Source organism: Ovis aries, chromosome 9 (assembly GCF_016772045.2).
Source record: "Ovis aries strain OAR_USU_Benz2616 breed Rambouillet chromosome 9, ARS-UI_Ramb_v3.0, whole genome shotgun sequence".
Lineage (NCBI taxonomy): Eukaryota > Metazoa > Chordata > Mammalia > Artiodactyla > Bovidae > Ovis > Ovis aries.
Window position 1 is genome coordinate 58,030,379 of NC_056062.1, and position 6,000 is coordinate 58,036,378.

Consider the following 6,000-nt stretch of genomic DNA (forward strand, 5'->3'; position numbering starts at 1 on the left):
GAGTCCAAGGGACTCTCAAGAGTCTTCTCCAACACCACAGTTCAAAAGCATCAATTCTTTAAGCTCAGCTTTCTTTATAGTTCAACTCTCACATCCATACATGACTACAGGAAAAACTATAGCTTTGACTAGATAGATCTTTGTTGGCAAAGTAATGTCTCTGCTTTTTAATATGCTGTCTAGGTTGATCGTAGTTTTTCTTCCAAGGAGCAAGCATCTTTTAATTTCATGGCTGCAGTCACCATCTGAAGTGATTTTAGAGCCTGGAAAAATAAAATCTGTCACTGATTCTGTTGTTTCCCTATCTATTTGCCATGAAGTGATGGGACAAGGTGCCATGATCTTGTTTTTTGAATGTTGAATTGTAAACCAGCTTTTTCACTCTCCTCTTTCACCTTCATCAAGAGGCTCTTTAGTTCCTCTTCACTTTTTCTATTAGAGTGGTGCCATCTGTATGTCTGAGCTTATGGATATTTCTCACAGCAATCTTGATTCCAGCTTGTGCTTCATCTAGCCCAGCATTTTGCATGATGTACTCTGCATATAAGATAAATAAGCAGGATGAAAATATTCAGCCTTCATGTATTCCTTTCCCAATTTGGAACCAGCCTGTTGTTCCATGTCTGGTTCTAACTATTGCTTCTTGACTTGCATACAGATTTCTCAGGAGACAGGTTAGGTGGTTTGGTATTCCCATCTCTTTAAGAATTTTCCACAGTTTGTTATGATCCACACAAAGGCTTTGGCATGGTCAATAAAGCAGAAGTAGATGTTTTTCTGGAACTCTCTTGCTTTTATGATGATCCAGCGGATGTTGGCAATTTGATCTCTGGTTCTTTTGCCTTTTCTAAATCCTGCTTGAATATCTGGAAGTTCTTGGTTCATGTACTATTGAAGCCTGGTTTCAAGAATTTTGAGCATTACTTTGCTAGCCTGTGAGATGAGTGTAATTGTGCTGTAGCTTGAGGATTCTTTGGCATTGCCTTTCTTTGTAAATATACAATATTTGTTTTTCTCTTCCTGACTTATTTCACTCTGTATGACAGACTCTAGATTCATTCTCATTTCTAGGAATGACCCAATTTCATTCCTTTTTATGGCTGAGTAATATTCCATTGTATACGTGTACCACATCTTTTGTATCCATTCTGTTTTAGTATCCTTTGTAACCCAGTTCCTCTCCACCAAGGTAGACTTTTACCCAAATCAGTCTCTTTCCTGCAGAATGACACAATTTCCCCCTTTCACTGTGTTTATACTGAGACTTTACCCCTTAAACTTTTGTGTCTGAGTTGACTGCTGAGTTTAATATCCATCTTCTCCATGAAATGCTTTCATTTCCTACTCTAGCCTGGAGTTAGCACCCTTCTTTCCCACCTCTTTCCAATTCCTTTAACACCAATGATTCAACTCTCTTTCTATAGTATACAATTATGCTTTATACTGCAATAAAACTTTGCTATGCATGCATCCCTGATCTTACCAACTAGGCTGTCAGTTCCTGGTCAGGAAATTTTTGTCTTACATGTTCTTATATCACTCACCAAAGCCAGCATAAACTTTACACATAAACGTTACAGATTTTTAATTATATGAGAAATAGAAAGAATAGCTCCATGTTATTTCTTTCTTTTAGATTTTTCTTTTCAGTTGGCTTCCATATATCATTAATATTCTGGTCTCTTAGTAATAAGCTTTTGTCATTTAGTCACTAAGTCATGTCCAACTCTTTGCAACCTGAGGACTGTAGCCCACCAGGCTCCTCTGTCCATGGGATTTCCCAGGCAAGAGTACTGAACTAGGCTGCTGTTTCCTTCTCTAGTGGATCTTCCCAACCCAGGGAAGGAAACTGTGTCTCCTGCTTGGCAGGTGGATTCTTCACCACTGAGCCACCTGGTAGCCCAGGCATAATTTCCTGTGGTATAAGTCATGAGAATTCCTGGTTATACCTTGAGATATTTGTTGTTGCTATTGTTCAGTCACTGAGTCATGTCCAACTTTTTGCAACCCCATGGACTGCAGCATACCATGCTTCCTTGTCCTTCACCATCTCCCAGAGCTTGCTCAAACTCAAGTCCATTGAGTTGGTGATGCCATCCAACCATCTTGTCCTCTGTCATTCCCTTCTTCTCCTGCCTTCAATCTTTCCCAACATCAGGGTCTTTTCTAATGAGTCATGTCTTCCCATCAGGTGGCCAAAGTACTGGAGCTTCAGCTTTAGCATCAGTTCTTCCAATGAATATTCAGGATTGATTTCCTTTAGGATTGACTGGTGTGATCTCCTTGCAGTCCAAGGGACTCTCAAGAGTCTTCTCCAATACCACAGTTCAAAAGCATCAATTCTTTGGTGCTCAGCTTTCTTTAGGGTCCAACTCTAACATCAATATATGACTACTGGAAAAACCATAGCTTTGACAATACAGACGTTTGTTGGTAAAGTAATGTCTGTTTTTTAATACGCTGTCTAGGTTTGTCATAGTTTTTCTTCCAAGGAACAAGCGTCTTTCAATTTCATGGCTGCAGCTACCATCTGCAGTGATTTTGGAGCCCAAGAAAATAAAGTCTGTCACTGTTTTCATTATACCTAGTGGTATAAGTCATCAGAATTCCTGGTTTGGAACCCTGGGAGAGGTTAGTTTCTCCCATAGAAAATGGGGATGTAAAATACTATTACACTTGTCCTGTGTCAGAAAGTCAAATGAAACAATATATTGTGGTTTACACTGAATTTGTACATATAGATGAAGTCAGTTAATACATTTTTTAAAAGAATTGACTTCATCATGGACAATATCCAATCTGATATCCTTCCTGTTTTCCATTGTTACTGGGTCACTTTTCCTCTGGGCAATAGGTATTTGTCCTTAAACCTGGGGTAACCTATACAACTGGTTCATCCCTAAATGAAAGTCCCAGGGAAAAATCATAGAATCATTCTAGTAGAACTCTACATACTAGATTTTCCCTCACTTGTAGAGGTAATTGAAAAGTACACGGTCATTGGTGAAACAATTCATTGTGATGTATTCATCTTTTTAGATGAAGCTGTGAGACACAAGTTCATGGTAGGTGCTATGTTTCTCAATGGAACTTAGTGGAACTAAACAGAAGCTAAATAAGTAAAGAAATGCCTTCTTCCTTCTACTCTATATATGTTAGCTCATAGTTAAGCACATTAACCTTCCCCCTCTACAAACAAGTCTTTAGGTGAAGGGGAAGTCTTCACCTAAAAGAGCCATATTTGTTCTATTTCACCTTTCATTCCTTTACCCTGTCATTCACCCCACAAATATTGACTGTTTGTACATTACATGGCAGGCACTATTTGAGGCTTTGGAGATACAGAAGTGAACAAAAAGAAAATCATCTCTGCATTTTAGGTGTTTATACTCTAAAAGCAGAGACAGTAAAACAAATAAATAAAAGAGCACAATGGTCATAATAGCTATGCAGGATGTTAACAGGGTGATGTAAGAGAGAGAGTAACAGGGTATGGGCTACATGAGATGGGATGAGCAGAGGCCATTCTGAGAAGAGCATGTGGGCTAATTTGCAAAGAGTTGTGGAAAGAATCTTTGGGGGCAGTGAGAATGGTTAGTGCAAAGGCCCTGAGGTATGAGAGAGCTTGACAAGATCAAGATACAGAAAGGGGGATGATATATAGGTAAATAGGAGTGAAAAGGTAGAGAGTGGCATGGATTCAAGTTGAAGAAGTAAGTGGCCAAAACCAGGGGTGAGAACAGAATTGAGCAGGCAACCGATGAAAGGAGTAAAGTCCTTAAGTAACCCAAGTCTTAGTCTCCAAAGCCTGAAACCAGCTTGGAACCTTTGGGTCACCTCATCTGAGCAGTCGTGTATGAACTGTCTTCTCTAATTCGGACTTTCTGCTGTTGATTTTACTCAGGAAAACTCCTAGTTGGGAGGTCATGGGGAGACACTTTCCATATGCAAATAAAAGTAATTATTCAAGAAAAATGGCCTAATGTAGTGTAGACAAATAAGTGAAATATTATCCATCCTCCTGTGAGGTTTCTTAGAAATCAACATGTTTCCCTTTGATTTATAAACTCATGGATTTGAAAGCAAGTTTAATCTGGAAAGTTCTCATTCATTTACATTCAGCATAACATTTGCTTACAGTGGTTTGAAGTTTAAGAAACCCCTTGAGACTTATTTATTTTAAAAAGCAGCCATTAAAATTGTAAAAGCCCTTTTAGCTCTTTTCATTCTTAAGAACAGGAAATTACGATTTTTATAAACACAAATAAACAGAAAAGTCTGATGCTAGAGTTCAGTTTGCAACATAAAAAGTAATGGTGGTGGTGTCAGTTTCAAATTAGGCAAATAGATTCACACTTCCATGGTTTGATGAGAAAAATCAGACTAGTAAAATAAGGAATGGGTGTCTTTTATGTAGAGCAGCAAACTATAGCAGGATATAGAGAGTTTAATTGCTTATTTTCTCACTTTACCTCAGCTCAGTGAGTTACTGAATTTCAGAGATTCCAGAAATTCCAGACCTTTAGGAAAAAATTATTCAATCATAAATTGACAGTGTTTGAAGAGACTATATAAAAGGTCATTTTATTGGTTAAGGCATTCTGAGTTGCTAGTGACAGATAATCCACCCACACTGGGCTTAAACAAAAGAAGAAATTATCTTATATGACTGAAGAAGTCAGAGGTAAAAGGGGGTTTCAAGCAGGGGAGAAATTAAGACTCAAACAATGTCATCAGAACTCCAGGTCTTTCTACCTTTAAGCTTTGGCTTCCCCTTTCGGCTTCATGTAATAGCAAGGTGGCTTTAAGTAACCTGAAGCCATATATTCATTCTTGGTTTCCATCGAACTCCCATGGAGGATTGCCGAGACACACTGGCTGGTCTCTCAGTAATCGGTTCAAGACTCCCCGCATCTCTGATTGGGTCAGGAGTTCATTTCTGAGCCAATCACTGCACTTGAGGAGCCTGATTCTCTGATTGGCCTGGCTCCAGAATTACAAGTTACCGATGGATTTAGGGATTTGAGTGAATTTTGCTTGAACCACAGAGATAGAGGCAGAGAGGCGATATTCCAGAGGAAAAACTGGAGAGTCAAACAAATCATCCAACAAACAGAGCCAAACAAAAATGTCCACCCTAGAACCTTCTGCACCCGTTCATCCGGTGTTTGAGTCCCTTGAATTGGGAGAGTGGAATAGCAGCCTGGATCCAAGTCCTGCTGCTGCTGCTGCTGCTGCTGTGAAGTCGCTTCAGTCGTGTCCGACTCTGTGCGACCCAATAGACGGCAGCCCACTAGGCTCCCCTGTCCCTGGGATTCTCCAGGCAAGAACACTGGAATGGGTTGCCATTTCCTTCTCCAATGCATGAAAAGTGAAAAGTGAAAGTGAAGTCGCTCAGTTGTATCCGACGTCCTAGCTCTGCTATAACTTACCTGGCTGATGGGGCCCCGTTGCTTCACTTCTCTGCACCTCAGGATCCTTGTTTCTAAAAGGCAGGGGTTGAACTTGATGCTGTCTCCGAGTTCTCTTCCAGCTCTGAAATGGTAATGATCCCAAGCTTGCCAAACGAGAATGGGAAGATTCTTTTGGCCTAAGATTTCATGGAAAAGCAAACGGAAGCAGCCCCAGGTGCAGGGCAGAAAAAGGAGCCAGCAGACCCCGGGCCATGGAGCGAAGGAAGCAAAGAGAATGCCCTGGGGAGCAGGGTCAACTCTGGGACAGGACATCTCTCTGCAAGCTAAGGAGCACCCTCCAGTCTCTGCTGAGTACTCTGGGAGTGAGTGTACTGGAGCAGCGGAGATAGTTGCCATAGAGAGGGATAAATAGACTGTTGTTTGGTGCAATAACTTGGTTTCTGCCAGGAAGTTTCACACTCAAAATAAATATTATATATGGCTCCCATCGGCAGTGCCTAATCCGGAAAGGAAAAAAAAATATGTATATTTTAGGAGGTGTTTTAATAAAGTGCTATGATTCTAGATGTTCATGACTTCCCATATA

General features: G+C 40.3%; 1 long non-coding RNA gene across 1 annotated transcript in view; it reads right to left on the minus strand.

The window, feature by feature from the left end:
• LOC114116464 (uncharacterized) overlaps positions 1-5,778 on the minus strand; it is a 79,841-nt gene extending 74,063 nt beyond the window's left edge. Inside the window, exon 1 of the long non-coding RNA XR_003590379.3 lies at positions 5,433-5,778. This is a non-coding gene — a long non-coding RNA (uncharacterized LOC114116464). The remainder of the gene's footprint in view (positions 1-5,432) is intronic.
• Positions 5,779-6,000: the final 222 nt, after the last annotated feature.